The 18,717-nt window shown below is 44.4% G+C and overlaps 1 pseudogene; it reads right to left on the bottom strand.

Moving 5' to 3' along the window:
- Nucleotides 1–1,400: 1,400 nt before the first annotated feature.
- Nucleotides 1,401–9,633, bottom strand: LOC129030016 (large ribosomal subunit protein eL14-like; annotated as a pseudogene).
- Nucleotides 9,634–18,717: the final 9,084 nt, after the last annotated feature.

Here is an 18,717-nt window from a genome sequence, read left to right as displayed (position 1 = left end):
CATTTGTGTCTGAAGAACACTCTCCATTTGCCCCTGACATCTGCCTCACTCTTCCCAGATTGAACCTTTTATTATCCCATGCTGGGCTGGGACCTCATTATGGAAGGCCTTGAAAGCCAGCCTGCGGAGGTTGAACAAGGGAGTAGGATGATGAGAGTTCTGCTGTAAGAGATTAACTCAGCATCAGTATAAGAGACTTGAGAGGGAAAAGTGGGTAGAGAAAGAGATCAGTTAGAAGTCTTTTATCGGCTGGGCGCGATGGCTCACACCTGTAATCCCAGCACTTTGGGAGGCCAAGGCGGGCAGATCACCTGAGGTCAGGAGTTCAAGACTATCTTGGCCAACATGGTGAAACCCCATCTCTACTAAAAATACAAAAATTAGCCAGGTGAGGTGGCAGGCGTCTGTAATCCCAGGTACTGGGGAGGCTGAGGCAGGAGAATCACTTGAACCCAGGAGGCAAAGTTTGCAGTGAGCCAAGATCACGCCATTGCATTCCAGCCTGGGCTATAGAGGAAGACTCCGTCTCAAAAAAAAAAAAAAAAAAAAAGAAGTCTTTCGTCAGCTGCTCTGCCTATGGAGTAGCCATTCTTTTATTCCTTTACTTTCCTAATAAACTTGCTTTCACTTAAAAAAAAAGAAGCCTGTTTTCCAAGTCAGAAACAATGAAAGCCTGAGCTAAAGCCATGAGCAGGAGAGAAGGGAATAGAAAGAGAGAAATTGAAGAAGCAAATGTATGAAATTGTATAGCTGATTGGATCCAGGATGCAAAGGAGTTCCGTAGGTCCCAGAAGATTCCTAGATGTGTGCTGGAAATTGTAGTGCTACTGTGGAGGAGATGTCCCACACTGGGCTGTACCTTGTCCTCTTATGCCTCTTCGGGGATCTCACGCCAACAACTGTTTTGTCATCTATCTTCAATTATTTACTGCCATTGATTCCTTCCCATGAGGCCTATTTAAGAATCTCCACATTTTAGAAACAAAATAAACCAAACCATACCAAAATAAACCTTCCCTCTTGAGAGGAAGAATAGACTACTAATGTCCTTATCATAGAAGTAGGGAGTCAAGAGACACTATCCATGATTAATACAATGAAGAAGGGAGCTTAAGTAGGTTGCAAAGAGGGCCAGTGGAGAGATTGAGAATGGTGATACAACCACTTTGGAGGAGAGGGGAACAAGAGGAGTGTAAGCGAACTAAATTCTCATCTAGCATATCAGGAAGTTAATAGAGAATGTCTAAGGTTGATAAATCAAGTAATAGTTAGGCCAGGAGGTGAATTAGTGATCTGGAGGTTACTACAACACAGAAGCAGTTCAAAGTGCTTGCCTCTTCAGGGTGGCTCAGGACTGTTGCTTTTTTGAACCATTTGCATGTATTTCTTTGATGAAATTTTTAAAGCGTTTTTTCCCTGTTTTTTAACATGTCAAAAAGAGCCTTTATTACTTTGGTAGTAGCCTCTTCTGCTTCCTTGCCAGACACTTTTGGAGCAGGTGCTCCCTGGGCCAGCACTTTTTGACCCTTCTGAGCTTTCGGAAGAAGTGCTGCCTTCTGGCCTGTGGCTTTCCGGGGAGGAATCTTACGGGCTGGAGCCTTCTTGCCTGCAGTGATCATCTTTTTTGCTGGGACGTTAGCAGCAGGTGCTTTTCTGGTAGAAGCTTTCAGGAGAGCTGCCTTTTGAAGCTTCCTAAGCTCTTTTTTTTTTTTTTGAGACAGAGTTTCGCTCTTGTCGCCCAGGCTGGAGTGCAATGGCACAATCTTGGCTCACTGCAACCTACGCCTCCTGGGTTCAAGCGATTCTCCTGCCTCAGCCCCCCAAGTAGCTGGGATTACAGGCACGCACCACCATACCCCGCAAATTTTTGTATTTTTAGTAGAGACAGAGTTTCACCATGTTGGCCAGGCTGGTCTCAAACTCCTGACCTCAGGTGATCTGTCCGCCTTGGACTCCCAAAGTGCTGGGATTACAGGCATGAGCCTCTAACTTCATTCTTAATTATTCTTTTCATCATTGTCTTTGGCTTCATGGCTTTAAAACAATCAAAATCTGTCATCTTGGCTTTCCTCTCTTTGGCTTCAATCTTCTTGGCATAGTGTGGCTGCCCATTTTATATTGAGGTCTACCTGCTGCCAGGCTTGTTGGACATACCTTTGGTGGGTGCTATGTGGGAACTTGAGGATGAAGTCAGTGAGCTGCATGCATTTGAAAGACATGGCCTGTCTCCTTACCTGAGTGCAAAGTCCATCAACCAGAGCCCTGTTTTCATCAGTAACATCTACAGCTGCGACCAGCTTTCCACCATAAGGTCCAAAGGAGACATAGGCCACCTGGCAAACCTCCAGGAAGTGCCTGAACGTTATGTTGGCAGCGTTTGGCAAGAAGGAAGTTCTTTCTTTTTTTGGTATAATGAGGAGAGAAGCCTTTAAAAAGCCTCCCTAAATTCACATCTCCTTATGGCTACCATTTTTTCTCTTCTTCCTTGAAATATATTCTTTTTTGTTGTTGTTTTGTTTGTTTGTTTGTTTTTGAGATGGAGTCTTGCTCTGTTGCCCAGGCTGGAGTGCAGTGGCTCGATCTTGGCTCGCTGCAAGCTCCGCCTCCCGGGTTCACACCATTCTCCTGACTCAGCCTCCCGAATAGCTGGGACTACAGGCGCCTGCCAGCACACCCGGCTAATTTTTTGTATTTTTAGTAGAGACAGGGTTTCACCGTGTTAGCCAGGATAAATATATTCTTTAATAAAATAATAATAGTAGTAGCTAACACTGACTGAGTTATTGTTATGTGCCAGGCATTGGCACATAACATTCATTCATCATCTTATTTAATCTTTGAAGTGAGCTTATTGCAACTAGACATCTTTAATGAATTGTCTATTCTTACCGTCCTCATTTACTCACCATCCAATCTCTTCTCAACCCACCACAAACTGGCTTTTGCCATCCAAACTCCACTTAGACTCTCCCAACAAGGGCACTGATGACCTCCCTATTGTTGAAACTGGTTACACTTGCCATGGCTTTGGTTACACTTGCGTTTTTTTGTTTTGTTTTTGTTTTTGTTTTTTTAAATCTACCTCCTGGCTTCTTCTTCACAGTTCTCCTCTAAGGTCTTTCTTCTGCTGCCCACCTCCTAAATGCTGGCGTTCCTCAGAGTTCCCGCTGTAGCCTGCATTTCCTCTCATTTTCTGTCTCTTAGGATCATTTATATATTCCCCTTGCTCAAGTTATCACTGATGACACTCAGACCTCCGTGTCTATCCCAAACAGTTTTCTCCTGACTGCGAACCCATATACCACTGTCCACCTGACATCCTGATCTGGGTGTCCCACTGGCACCTCAACTCAACAGGTCCCCAGTGAAATGCATCCTCATCCCCTGACACCTGCCCTTTCCCCTGTGTCCCTTTCTCAGTGACCCCACTACCATCCACACAATTGTCCAGACTGCAAGTCCTTAGCTGCCCTGCACATCTAGTCAACCACTAAGTCCTGTGCCATTACCATCCCGCATAACCCTCTAGTCCTCTTCATTGAGAGGGCCTCTCCCTTCTTTTGCACCATCATCATCCTCTCTCCTCTGGACTAAGCCAGTGACTTGTTCAGTGTCTCCCCAACCCCAGGGAGCCCCTCCAGTCTGTTCTCCACACTGTAGCCAAAGTGATTATTTCTCATATGCAAATCTGCACCTGCTCCTCCTCCGCTTAAGAGCATTGAATGGTTTCTTGCACCTTCAGCCTAGATTCTAGCTGGCCGCTGCTTACCTCTTTCTCAGGCTCCTTCTGCACTGGCTCCTACCATGCTAAAATCACTTGCAGCCTCCCAACTCTCTCTCCCCAGCTTTCAGGCATTTACACTCACTGCTCACCACTTCCTCCTACCCTGTATCTTCCTGTATAATTCCTACTGGTCCTTCTTGATTCAGTACAGATGTCGCTTCTCTGGCAGAGTTTTTCCTGACCTAAGACCCTATCGCAGCACTTCCACACTACTGTATTTATCCATATCTTCTCTGTCTGTCACTGAACTGCAAACCTTTCAAAGACAGATAGTATGTAATCCATCCTGGCAGAGAGCTTCAATCTGTTGAATGAATCATGGGAGGCAGACATGTGAATTGGGAAGAGCACGGAGTCTGAATTCAGATAGACCTGGATTTGGGTTTCTTTTTTATTTATGTATTTATTTTTTGAGATGGAGTCTTGCTCTGTTGCCCAGGCTGGAGTGCAGTGGCATGATCTTGGCTCACTGCAACCTCCGCCTCCTGGGTTCAAGCGATTCTCCTGCCTCAGCCTCCTGAGTAGCTGGGATTACAGGCCTGCACCACCATGCCCAGCTAATTGATTTTATTTTTAGTAGAGACAGGGTTTCACCATGTTGGCCAGGCTGGTCTCGAACTCCTGACCTCAAGTGATCCACTCACCTTGGCCTCCCAAAGTGCTGGGATTACAGGTGTGAGCCACCACGCTTGGCCCTGGATTTGGGTTTCTTCCTCTTCTGAGTCTTGTCTTTTCCAGGTATAAACTGGAGACTGGAGACTGTTATTCCTTCCCCTCAGAGTCGTTGTGAAGGTTAAATGAAGTTCTTGGTACAGGAAGGGCACACGGGCACTTGTAGCTACTTGTGTATTCTCTTCCCCCACGCACAGCAAGTGAGAACCTGAGTGGTGTGAAGGGAATAAGGATGAATTCAGAGGTGGGTCATGCAGGAGGTGAGACCAGTGGGGAGCTGTGAATTGAGCCTGATGTGGGAGCTGCAGGTGCAGGTTTGTAAGCTGACAGTTTAGGGGCTCTGAGCTGAGGCCTTGGAGTAAATGAGATTGCCCAAGTGAGAGTGTGGCTTGGGGAAGGCTCAGGCCTAGGGAGCAGTAAAAAGATCGGCCTTCGAAAAGGCAGGAGGAGGAAGGGTCTGTAGGGTGGCAGAGGCAGCCAGGATGAGGAGGGGGAGAAGTAACAGTTCACACACTGCCAAGAGGTGGAGGAGAAAGTACCCGTGGGTTTGGAGTGAATGAGGTCATTGATGTCCTTAGAAAGAGGGTGTTGGTGATAGTTTTGTATGCTTAATCATTTGTTCTAGGTCACAGAAAAAAGAGGGGGACCGGGTGGGACTGAGAGTTCCAGAGCAAAAGCCATCTGAACTGATAAGCAGGGAAGGAAGAGCTGAAGAGAGCAGCAGCACAAATGCCCTGTAAACTAACAACCACAGGGCTCACAGGGACACCCTGGCACCCACACACCAGGCCCTCCCCAGTTCCTCCCCATCCCCACTGACTCCCGATCCCTCCAAAGGATACCAAGGAATAACCTGGCCCGGGTGGCAGGAGGATGCTGGGGAGGGAACTACAAAAACATATACAAAAGAGTTTGGGGTTTTTGTCTGATAATAACTACCTTTCATTATTTTCTGTGTCAGGCATTGTGCTAATGCCTTGTACTCATTACCTCATGCACTGCTCACAACATTCCTTTAAAATATTATCGTCTGTTTACTAATGAGAAACCCAAGGCTCAGAAAAGTTAATTAGCCTGTTGGAAGTCAAATAACTGGTACATGATGAGCTGAGATGAACCTGGGATCTCTGTGACTCCAGAGCCCTGCTCTTAACTACTTTGCTGGGGAGGTTGTTGGGGAGTGGGTGGAGGAAGGGGTTCTCAGAAGCCTTAGTCTGGGAGTCCAGACAGAGGCATGGGAAGGCCTCTGGGAAGTTGAGGAACCTATTTGTTTACATAACTCACTTCCGACCTTGCAGGGCCAAGGCTGGAACCATCTAGCGTGGCACAGTCCCAGAGCACTTTTTGTGCCGATGGAATGTTCTCTGTGCTGTCTGACATGGTGCCACTAGCCACTGGGGCCACTGAGAACTTGAAATGTGTCTGCTGTGACCAAGGAATGGAATTTTTAATTGTGTGTATTTTAATTAGTTTAAATTTAAATTTGAAAACTGATACTGGATTTAGTTATTGGAAAATTTTAAGTATATTTTGAACAACTTGCTGTATAAAACTAATTTTTCAGTTTTCAATTTTATGAAGTCTAAATACAGATAAAGTATTTCTTTTCTTTTTTCTTTTTTTTTTTTTGAGACATTCTCACTCTGTCGCCCAGGCAGGAGTGCAGTGGCATGATCTTGGCTCACTGCAACCTCTGCCTCCCAAGTTCAAGTGATTCTGCTGCCTCAGCCTCTCAAGTAGCTGGGATTATAGGCACCCACCACCATGCCCGGCTAATTTTTGTATTTTTAGTAGAGATGGGGTTTCACCCTGTTGGCCAGGCTGGTCTCGAACTCCTGACCTCAAGTGATCCACCCGCCTCAGCCTTCCAAAGTGCTGAGATTACGGGCGTGAGCCACTGCACCCGGCCAGATCAAGTATTTCTGATGAGAATTTAGCGTCTGAATTGAGATTTGCCATAAGTGTAAAATAACTAGTGTTCAAAGACTTAGATGAAAAAAGAACATCAAATAGCTCACTAATAATTTTTTTAATTGGCCACCTGTTGAAATAATAGTTTTCATATACTGCATTAAGTAAACATATTATTAAAATTAGTTTCACTTGTTTTTAGAAAAAATGTTTAAACATGGCTATCAGAAACATTTTAATGAAATACGTGGCTCACATTGTATTCTTTTGGATGGTCTTGATCTAGAGGCTGAGTTCTGGTACTAACAGAAGTTCCACTTAGTGGTGGGGTTGGAGAGGCCTTTCCCCACCTTTTACTACTCCTTTTTTTTTTTTTGAGACAGGGTCTGTTTTTTACTCCAGCTCTGTCACCCAGGCTGGAGTAAAGTGGTGTAATCTTGGCTCACTGCAACCTCCACCTCTGGGGCTCGAGCAGTCCTCTCACCTCAGCCTCCCCAGTAGATGGGACCACAGGCGTGACCCACCATGCCTGGCCAATTTTTGTAGTTTTTGTAGAGATGGAGTTTCACCATGTTTCTCAGGCTGGTCTTGAACTCCTGGCCTCAAGTGATCCTCCCACCTTGGCCTCCCAAAATGCTGCGATTACAGGTATGAGCCACCTTGACTGGCCTCAGAGATTAATTTTAAAAGAGAGCAGAGTTAATGTGGATACTTCACATAAAGGAGTGACTCACTGACATTGGATTCCAGGCCTCTGGGAGGGAAGGATTTGGCCTTCCAGGAGTCTCTATTGAGAGCTATCTATTGGTAGGTACCCCTGATATCCTTACTTCTTAGATATCTAGAATTGTCCCAATGTATATGTTCTGACCATGTAAGTACTCATACTTGTCCAATCTTGAATCCCAGTTTAAGCTTCCAAAATGTGCATATGTAGGGAATGATCAGTTCTGCTTCTGTATTATGCTGCTCTCCTTATTCCTGAAAATGGTCCTTCAACACTCAGCAGGAGTTGCAGCACGCCTGCAGCTGCAAACCTGTCTTGCTCATGCTGCAAAACAGAGATGTCTTCACTGGGTGAGAAACTAAAACACTGAAGATGGCACTTTCCAAAGTTTCTGCTCTCTGAAGCCCCCATTATAAGGTCATGTGCTAAAATACCTTATGTAGTAGCCTTGATTCTAGAGCAAATTATCCTCAGTCTCTTTATATGTAAATTGGGAGAAATAACAGAGAGAGAAGAGACTCATATTGTTGCTTGGAAGACTAAATGAATTCATATATGTAAAGTGCTTAGCCCATTATCTAGAACATAATAAACCATCAACTCACTCTATATTAACTATCAATATAAAATAGGTGTAGCATACTTCTAAATGTGTGTCAGAACTTATTTGGTCACACGTGATAGACAGCTGATTCCAATTAGAATGTCTATTGGAAACATACCAGACTATCTTACCCAATATTAGAAAAGGTTAGAAAAATCAAACCCAGGAGAGCTGGGTACAGCTGGACCTTAGAGCTCTGATAACTGCAGGCACTTTTTTTTTTTTTTGAGACAGAGTTTTGCTCTTGTTGCCCAGGCTGGAGTGCAATGGTGCCATCTGGGCTCACCACAACCGCAACCTCCACCTCCCAGGTTCAAGTGATTCTCCTGCCTCAGCCTCCCAAGTAGCTGGGATTACAGGCACCCGCCACCATGCCCAGCTAATTTTGTATTTTTAGTAGAGACAGGGTTTCTCCATGTTGGTCAGGCTGGTCTCGAACTCCCGACCTCAGGTGATCCGCCTGCCTTTGCCTTCCAAAGTACTAGGATTATAGGCATGAACCACCATGCCCAGCAACTACAGGCACTTTCTGTCTCCTCTCTGTGCGTCTGTGTGTGTTGGTTTCTTTCTCATTCACTGCAGATGGGATTCCTCATATGGCCAGAAACCAACAACTCCCAAGGCTATTTCTTGCAACTTCCTGCACTAGAGAGATGTTCTTCTCGACTATAGTTTAAAAAACAACAACAACAACAACAAAAGCCAGGGGAAGGACTATGAGTGGCCCAGCCTGGGCATTCATCCTTATACAAGTTCAACTTTGACAATGGGAACCAGGACATATAAGAGCATGATTGCTCCTGTTGGAATTCCGTGGTTGCGGTTGGGGATTTGGGTAACAAGTTCCCATACATAAGGGAGGGTGCTGAGTGGCCCCTTGCCGTACTCAGTCATTGGCTGGGACTGCAGGAGTGGGGAAAAGCATGGCCTCAGCTCAAATACTGCAGTGGGTCCCAAAGGTGCTGCAACAGGAGGCTGTCAGCTGACCAATCTCCTTGCAGCTGATCATTCAGTTCTTTCTTGAAGGGAAATGCAAACAGTGCACCTATCTGTAGTTGCCATGAGCCACCCCTTGTGCCCATTCATGAGAGCTCTGCCCTCATGATCTAACCACCTCCCAAAGACCTTACCCCCTAACACCATCACCTTGGGAATTAGGGTTTCAACACAGGAATTTAGGAGAACACAAACATTCAGCCTACAGCACCTGGATCCCCTGGTCAGATGCTATATTGTAAGAGATTCCATGCCTGTGGATCAAGCACTCTATAAACCCCTGGATAGTGGTAATGGCTGCAGCTCTGAGGACAGAGAAAGCAAATCCATACTCAAATCAGTGTCTGTTTATCTGAGAATGACACTCTGCCTCTCCAGGACAGAAGGGGCCCAATTAGTCAACGTATTGCGGGTGGGTCTCCTCCAGGAATGGAGCTGCGTTGGGGCTGAACGTTGCTCTCTGTTGCTGCCAGGTTGGATATTCAAAGGCAGCAATGGCAAGGTCAGATTTGGTCAGTGGAGTCCATGCTTTTGGGTCCACATGTAGCCTCTGTCTCTGCCACTGTGGCCACCCCCTTCACCTGTCCATTGTCCCCATTCCAATGACAAAGCTTGTACCTGTACATTGAGCTGACCCACCCGTACACCAAGCATAGGAGTTTCTTCTTCCATCAGTTGGTCATGATGTTCCCCAGGGCCACAGGTGTGAGCTGAGGTAGGGACACTAGTGCCCTTATCAGGCCCAAATGTCCCCAGTAAAGTTATGCCGGGATTACCCCGAATTATCGACCTGGCAGCCAGGAGAGGAAGTGGGCACAGCTTCTCAGGGGGACACCAGTTGCCTGGAGGGAAGAGGCCTCTGCGGTGTATTTTTGCACAGGGAGGGGTGGGCCACCTATGCAGATTCTGGGGGTACTGGGGAGTCTGCAGATACACCATCTTTCAGGGCATCCACCCAGATTTTCCCATCCTATGTTTCAGGGCCCCAGATGTTCCCTTCCGGGGCACAACAGACCTGTCGTGACTGAGCATTCAGCCATTTTGGGGAACTTTGACCCTGACTCTCAGATCCTGAGTTTGTTCCTTAGTTGTGCTAGCTTTTCACCCTGTAAACTACTGAAGAGACCGTCTGTTTCTCACACTTAGCCATAACTGTTTGTTGACTGCCCTGTGTTTGCAATGCTTCCTCTGTAGCAGGGATCCCCAACTCCTGGGCCACGGACCCGTGGGCTGCATAGAAGAAGGTGAAGGCAGGTGAGTTATCATTACCGCCATCTCTGCCTCCTGTCAGGTCAGCGGCATTAGATACTCATAGTAGTGCAAACCCTATTGTGAACCGTGCATGTGAGGGATCTAGGTTGCGCACTCCTTATGAGAATCTAACTCCTGATGATCTATCCCTGTCTCCCATCACCCTAGATGGGACAGCTAGTTGTAGGAAAACAAGCTCAGGGCTCCCACTGATTCTACATTATGGAGAGTTGTATAATTATTTCATTATATATTACAATGTAATAATAATAGAAATAAAGTGCCCAATAAATGTAATGCACTTGAATCATCCTGAAACCTTCCCCTACCCCACCCCAGTCTGTGGAAAAACAGTCTTTCACAAAACTGGTCACTGGTGCCAAAAAGGTGGGGGACTGCTGTTCTGTAGGATGTCAATGCAGCTTTTGAGCAATCAGCTCACTCCATCTTTCCTGTGTGAGGTGCCTCCCCTCCCCCAGGCCCCCATGCTTTCCAGGGCTTGAATCCTATCACCAGCCAGTGTATTCTCCACTGGGATGTCACTCTCAAGTCACTACTGATAGTATTTTTAGCAACTGGGATAGCCCTTGTGACTGGGACTATCCCTGCCCACATACCACTTGGGATGCAGTTCTCCTTGCCAGCTGGGAGCACGCGGTCCAGTCCCGAAACAGAGCTTGTTGTTTCTGACTGCCTTCAGGACCAACTGTGCTGATGGGCCCTTAGGGAAGCAGACAACAAGGCAAAGTCAGAAGGGCAAGAGATTCGTTGTGGGTAGTATCTGGTAAAGGACGAGGGAAAAGGAGCAGGAGTAGTCGGGCAAAGTCTCTAGGTCACGGTGCAGGTCTGACACCTGTAAACGCAGAGGAGAAAGGAAGGAGGGTTGAGCAGGAAGAGCCTCAGGTCGAGGTGTAGCTCTGAGAAAATCCTAGAGGAGTGCCATGCTGGGCTGTGCTCAGACACTGGCTGGGAGCTTTCTGGGCAGAAAATGGATGTGGTGTATAGGGACTAGAAGGAGGCAGGAGAGTGTTTTGGTAATGATCTGTTTCTTAATCTGGGTTTTATGTGTGTGTTCATTTTATAAATTTTTATCAAGCTCATTTTTGACATGTGAACTTTATGGATGCTATATTTCAATTTTCTAAAAGTCATGAGTCTCTGCCTTTGGCTTTCAAATAGCCTTAATAAAGAACCTTAATTAGGATTTTGAAACCCAAACCCTAGGTTGGGATAGTCTCATATTGAAAAAACAAATTTGTGGCCAGGCATGGTGGCTCACTCCTGTAATCACAGCACTCTGAGAGGCTGAGGAGGGCGGATCACCTGAGGTCAGGAGTTTAAGACCCACCTGGCCAACATGGTGAAACGCTGTTTCTACTAAAAATACAAAAATTAGCTGGCCATGGTGGCATATGCCTGTATTCCCAGCTACTGGAGAGGCTGAGGCAGGAGAATCGCTTGAACCCAGGAGGCAAAGGTTGCAGTGAGCTGAGATCACGCCACTGCACTCCAGCCTGGACGACAGAGCAAGACTCCGTCTCAAAACAACAACAACAACAACAACAACAACAAAACAAATTGATGATATACCCAAAGAGTCTTAGAAATATATAAGCCAATTTCTATGAATTTATTATCTGGACTAAACCACACAATGTATAAAGTCTTAAGTACAAAGATGTTCATTATTACATTGCTTATAGTAGTGAACACTTGGAAATATCATAAGTTTCCATCAGTAAAGAAACTGCTGAATAAATCATGGGATGCAATACAGTGGGATACAATGAAACAGTTGAAAATAATGATGAGAATCTATATTTCATGGCATGGGAGTATGTTCATGTATAACATGAATAAATGAAAAGAAAGCAGAAATATATGCTTGATATGATCCATTTTACCAAAAATGTTTTAAAAGCATGTTTTTATAGTTAGAAGAAAGACTGAGTATTCTACATAAAATATGAATAGTGCTTATCTTTGGATAGTATATTAAAAATGATTATTATTTTCTGTATCTTTTTAATGTTTAAGGTTTCTGTTTTTTTATGATGAAAATTTAATTCAGATGCTCCCTGACTTATGATGGGGTCATATCCTGATGACCCCATCATATGTTGAAAATAAGTCGAAAATGCATTTAAGACACCTAACCTAGGCTGGGCGCGGTGGCTCACGCCTGTAATCCCAGCACTTTGGGAGGCCGAGGGAGGTGGATCACGAGGTCAGGAGTTTGGGAGCAGCCTGGCCAACATAGTGAAACCCTGTCTCTATTAAAAGTACAGAAATTAGCCAGGTGTGGTGGTGGGCGCCTGTAGTCCCAACTACTTGGGAGGCTGAGGCGTGAGAATCACTTGAACTCGGGAGGTGGAGGTTGCAGTGAGCCGAGATCAGGCCACCATACTCCAGAATGGGCGACAGAATGAAACTCTGTCTCAAAAAAAAGAGAAGAAAAGAAAAAAAAAGACACCTAACCTCCTAAACATTATAAACCAGGTTATGCGATATTTTAGGGTAGGGAATCAAAGCTTACTCATCCATGTCCATCCATAGTCTTTCACATTACCTAGGATATGAGATAGAAGTTCCATTTGTATTAGTTGGCCAAAAAGGAATTAATTAATGAATAATAAATGAATGAAAAAATGAATGCTAGGTGAGTCATTGATATGACTATTGATATTTTAACCAGCTTACCCTTTTGTATTTAAGTAATACAGTGCCTTTCACTTAAAATCCAAAAGGTAAGCTGGTTAAAATATCAATAGTCAAGACTTCGTAAAACATTTTTTTCCTCTACTTATCATCACTCTGAAAACCCCACTGAAGGATTTTCTTTCCACCCCTGCAACTCTGGGCTCCGCACAGCTGAAAGGCCTGGTAAGGGAGTGCACTCTTGCCAGGGGACGCAGTGAACTACAAGTATGGCTGCCACCTTTGGAGTCCTTGGAGTGTCCTATGGATACTTTGGAGTCCTTGTGTCCAGGACCAGGAGACAAGCAGAGGAGTCACCATCTTGGCAGAGGTCATTGTCCCTGATCAGCAGGTGGAGGCAGGGCTCCTGTTACACAGTGGGGATGAGTACAAGGTATTTGGAACCAGGGAGTAGTATGGGCTGGCTACAGAATTGGCAATGTCATTTGCAATCATGTTTCAGCTACCATTTACAAAGCGATGATCCATGAATCCTTACCTCTTTCATGAGTTTCAGGCAAATATTTTAAACAGCTAACTTGATGGTGACACCTGGATGTTACAAAGGGGCAACAATACACAGTCACATTTGAACTCATTTTTTCTACTAGCCTGTTCCTCCTTCTCCTTCTCCTAATGCCACTCATGCCAGAATCTTAAGAGTCATCCTAGATTTTATGTTTTCCCTCAGTCTTCACATTCGATTTGTTGCTAAATCTTGTTAGCTAAATCTTCCATAGCCTTGGAATTTGATTTTTCCTCCCCTCTGGCCTCCCTCCCTCCAGCCACACTTCCTTACCATCCACCTTTACTATCATTCTCAAATTGATCTTTCCAAAATGAAAATTTAATCACATTTCTCTTCCTTAGATTGTCTAATACCTCCTCACTGCTGTAGGATAAAGCCCATACTCCGTGGTTAGTCTGGCTTATACCTGCCATGATCTGGTCCTGTCTGCCTAACTTACCTTCTGCCTGCAATGCTAAAAGCTCGTAGTGATGGGGATTGCATTCTCCACATCTTTGTAGTTCCAGTGCCCAACACAGTTTTGGGAACCTAATAGAGATTTCCTAAATAAATGAACAAGGAGGTAAGACCTGAAATGGGCTTTTAAGATTGACCTGGAAATGGCTGGATGTGGCGGCTCACTCCCAGCACTTTGGGAGTCCGAGGTGGGCGGATCATGAGGTCAGGAGTTCGAGACCAGTGTGACCAACATGGTGAAACCATGGTGAAACCCCGTCTCTACTAAAAATACAAAAATTAGCCAGGTGTGATGGTGCGCGCCTATAATCCCAGCTACTCAGGAGGCTGAGGCAGGAGAACTGTTTGAACCCGGGTGGCAGAGGTTGTAGTGAGCCGAGATGGCGCCATTGCACTCCAGCCTGAGTGACAGAGCGAGACTCCATCTCAGAAAAAACAAGAGATTGAGCTGGAAGGTTAAAATATAGATAGAAAATCTATTCTGGGTCCTTTGAACAATTATTGAGCTACTATGTTGAACTTATTAATGAAAGCAATTCCTTGTCATTTAATATTTTTATCTCCATGGGCTGCCAAGTGCTTGGTACATAGTGGGCATTCAATAAACTTTGGATTCATTAATAAATAAGTCAGCAAATGGTATTGTATTGTACTGTATTGTATTGTATTGTATTGTATTGTATTGTATTGTATTGTATTGTATTGTATTCAGCCAAGCAAACCTTTTTTTGTGGGGGGGGGGGATGTAATGCTAAATTAATTGCAGAGCAATTAATTTGAGGAAGAGATGAAAACTTCACTCTTTGTGAAGGGGTCACTGTGCTGGCCAGATACCTGAGCAAACAGGCCAGGCCTCCAGGCAATTAGATCAAGCACATTTCTCATTGCCCAGAATGTGGACCCGCTATTGGAGAGGACACCTGTCTTCCTGAGGTCAGTGGCTCCAGCATTGGATTGAGCTGTAACCAGATCTGGGTATAGATGCTGCCAAAACAGGGATATCCCAAGGTGCTATTACTGGATGCTAATTTTGGATAAATACCTCTTTGATGCTTTAAGTCTTTCAAAATGAAGATTGCATGCTCTAGTAAATCATAAATATTATTGAAGTTTCCATTTTCAGCAAATAGTTAAACTCATATTTTTTGTAGTTGGGATACGCAATGGACATGCTGGCATTTTTATACTTACATTGAGGTTCGGAATTCAGTAGTTTACAAGGCCCTGGGAACTGGTTTGCAAAGTAGAGTGTTCTGAAAAGTTACCCTGGTGCAATGTGATCGCTCCCTTCGGAGAACTTGCAAGTAAATTTAGTTATTTAAAGCCTCTGCCAGTATGCTTCTAGCCCAGAGAATAAAAAGGATATCTCCAGTTGGCAGTTGCTTTTATCTGTTTCTTCTCCTGATGCCTAATTTGAAGAAATTCCGTTTGCTGCAGGTTTACGTTTTTGACTTATCTTACCCCTGTACTTTTCCCCAACTGTTAAAGTCTCTTGAGCTTTCGAGGAACTCAGTGGTCCATGATATAGTGCCTTACACTCAAAATACACAAGGGTAAGCTGGTTAAAATATCTGTAATCAAGACATTGCAAAGCTTTTTTTTTTTCTTCTTAACAGGAAAGGTATTAATAGACCTTATTAATTAAATGGGGAGGCTAAATCTTAATAATCTTCCATTATTAAACTAAAGTGTGGCCAAATGCTTTCTACTGTCATGCCAACATGAAATGACTTTTCTTTTTCTTTTTTTTTTTGGTTTGAGACGGAGTTTCGCTCTTGTTGCCCAGGCTGGAGTGCAATGGCATGATCTTGGCTCACCACAACCTCTGCCTCCCGGGTTCAAGCGATTCTCCCGCCTCAGCCTCCTGAGTAGCTGGGATTACAGGCATGTACCACCACGTCCGGCTAATTTTGTATTTTTAGTAGAGACAGGGTTTCTCCACGTTAGTCTGGCTAGACTCGAACTCCCGACCTCAGGTGGTCCGCCCACCTCAGCCACCCAAAGTGCTGGGATTATAGGCAGGAGCCACCACGCCTGGCCGAAGTGACTTTTCTTGCTTTCAGTTTAACTATCTAGAAACTTCAACAAAGCTTAAGTCTTAAAATGAAATGGTTTCCTTTTGACCTGATGGGTCAGAGAATGGAGAGATGAAAAGGAAGGCGGCCAATTTATTCATCCGAGTGACCAAGAGAATTGGAGCTTTAGGGAAAGATTTCCCCAGAGATGATAGGGTGCCATTTACAGCTCTCTAAAAAATTATAAGGCAATTTGATTTTTAATGCTTTTGCAATCTTAGTGTAGTGGCTTTTTATAGCCCTGAGCTGTGTGTCTAAATGAACATCCCAACGTCAAAGTGGGTTTCTGTAGATCACCCCTTCCTGCTGTTTCCAAAATGATTTCTTTCTTAATTATTTGCAGACTTAGGATTTCATGTGAGAACAATGTGAAGTGCCTCTGACTAGTTGTGAGCAAAGCTGGTCACCTGATGCCTTCAAAGTTAGTCAAGAGCAAGTGCAGCCTGGTTGGAGTTTGGCATCTTGGAATATCGATGAGAGGCAGGGTAGTCTGATGGTTAGAGCCTTAGCTCTGGAATCTGGTGAGCTGGGTTTTGAGTCTGGGGCACACTACTCACTAACTGTGAGACTTGGCCAAGTTGGTTAGACTCTCATCTGTGGGAAGGGAACAACAGCAGCACCTATTGAGTGTAACAGTGCCCAGCAGATAGTAAATGATTGTTAAATCTTATTAGCTAAAAAGAAAACAAGCATTGGCAGCAGTGGAACATTTTCTGAAGTAGGCCCTGTGGCTAAAACAATGTATAAAATACTTGTTTCACCCTTCCCTGGCTGGTTGGGGAGAAAGGATATATCCACAAGTATGTTTATGTAAACATATATAATAAGTGATGTGGCACGTGTGTGAGAGGACAAGGAGTCAAGGAAAGCCTGTCAAGGAGACAGACAGGAGCTTGGCCAGGAGAAGCAGGAGCCAGATGAGCTGACCACAGGCAGAGGGCATGCTCAGGGCTGTCATGGTTGCATAAATGATTCTTCTCATCAACTTCATTGAACATCTCAGGTACCTCAATGGCTAAGAATTCATGGGGCAGGAAAGAGGGGGAGGACTTAAAAAGTCATTGACTTCCTCTTCCTCTTCTTCTTCTTCTTCTTCTTCTTCTTCTTCTTCTTCTTCTTCTTCTTCTTCTTCTTCTTCTCCTTCTTCTTCCTCCTCCTCCTCCTCCTCCTCCTCCTCCTCCTCTCCTTCTTCTTCTTCTTCTTCTTCTTCTTCTTCTTCTTCTTCTTCTTCTTCTTCTTCTTCTTCTTCTTCTGCTTCTCCTTCTCCTTCTCCTTCTCCTTCTTCTTCATTAATTTATTTATTTTGAGATGGAGTCTCGCTCTTTTGCCCAGCCTGGTGTGCAGTGGTGCAATCTTGGCTCACTGCAACCTCTGCCTCCCAGGTTGAAGTGATTCTCATGCCTCAGCCTCCCAAATAGCTGGGATCACAGGCACATGTCACCAAGCCCTGCTAATTTTTTGTGTTTTTTAGTAGAGACTGGGTTTACCGTGTTGGCCAGGCTGGTCTCAAACTCCTGACCTCAAGTGATCCATCCTCCTTGGCCTCCCAAATTGCTGGGATTACAGGTGTGAGCCACTATGCCTGGCCTATTATTATTTTTTTGAGATACCATCTCACTCAGTCACCCAGGCTGGAGTGCAGTGGTGTGATCATGGCTCACTGCAGCCTCAAGTGCCTGGGCTCAAGCAATTCTCTCGTATCAGCCTCCTGAGTAACTAGGACTGCAGACATGGGCCACCACAATGGCAATTAAAAAAAATTTTGTTTTTGTAGAGACAGGGTCTCACTATATTGCCCAGGCTGGTCTCAAACTCCCGGCCTCAAACTATCCTCCCACCTCACCCTCCCAAAGTGCTGGGATTACAGGCATTACCCACCACACCTGGCGACTGATGTTTTATCTTAACCGAATATTTTCAGTTTTGTCATTTGAAAATAAAAATTTGTTGCTAGTTTAAAAATACTTATTTTCTTTAACTGAACTAAATACTTTGTCAAGTGCAGAATGGAAATAATCTGCCACGACAAAATAAAAAATGATTTATGCACCTATATGTGCCTAGTTTTCTTTGGGGATAATATAATTAGATATGATTCTTGGCTTTAAGATTCAGTAAAAACTCAGCCATCCAAGTTTATATATAGTTTAATAAATCACACTTAAGGAAAGGTGTGTGGTTCAATGTAGTCCAGGGGAAATATGATTGTAATTTCAAGTAAGGTGGTGGCAATGAAGAGAGGGAGAAGTGTATAGATTCAAGATCTTCATAGACAGTCTATTTTATACATAACATATTGTGAGAACAAGCTATTTGGTAACATTTTCCAAATAACTCTTCTCTACAGGCAATAAAGGTATTTGATGCTCTACTGTAACCAGAAACTATATCAAAAGACAGTAAAAAAATAAAAATAAAAACCTCAAAACACTGACATACTATGAGTAGAACTACTAGAATATCTCCTTTGGAATCCTCCATATTCATATTTTAAAAAATTAAAATGTTTCTTGCTGTGTGCCATGTGCGATGTGTTAGGAACTGTATGTACTAAACAGTTTTGTTTCCTGCTGTCATGGAGAAAGACAGATAATAAACAAGTAAGCAAGTAGATCACTGTATAATTACACATTGATCCGTTTACTCATTCACGAAATAATTATTGAGCACATATTATGTGGGTTTTGGAATACAATAAAGAACAAAAATACACTGGCCCCTCTCTTCATAGTGTTTACTGCCTGAGGGAAGAGATGCCTTACTCAAGGAGCCACGCTAGAGAAGGTGAAGTTGCACCTAGGCTAAGAGCTATGAAGGAGTATATAACAAGGAAATGCAATCTCACAAGGAGGTCAAGGGAGGCTTCCCTGAAGACACTGAGAATCAATGGAGAACTGAAGGATGAGGAAGAGTTAGCTAGGCAAAGGGAGGGAGAAGAGGGCATTCCGAACAGAGGGAACAGCATGTGGCAAAGGCCATGGTATGTCCTAGAGGCTGCAAGATGGTTAGTGTGGC

The sequence above is a fragment of the Pongo pygmaeus genome, chromosome 12, assembly GCF_028885625.2.
Source record: "Pongo pygmaeus isolate AG05252 chromosome 12, NHGRI_mPonPyg2-v2.0_pri, whole genome shotgun sequence".
Lineage (NCBI taxonomy): Eukaryota > Metazoa > Chordata > Mammalia > Primates > Hominidae > Pongo > Pongo pygmaeus.
Note: the sequence above shows the minus strand (reverse complement) of the source record. Positions and strands in the feature narration are given on the sequence as shown.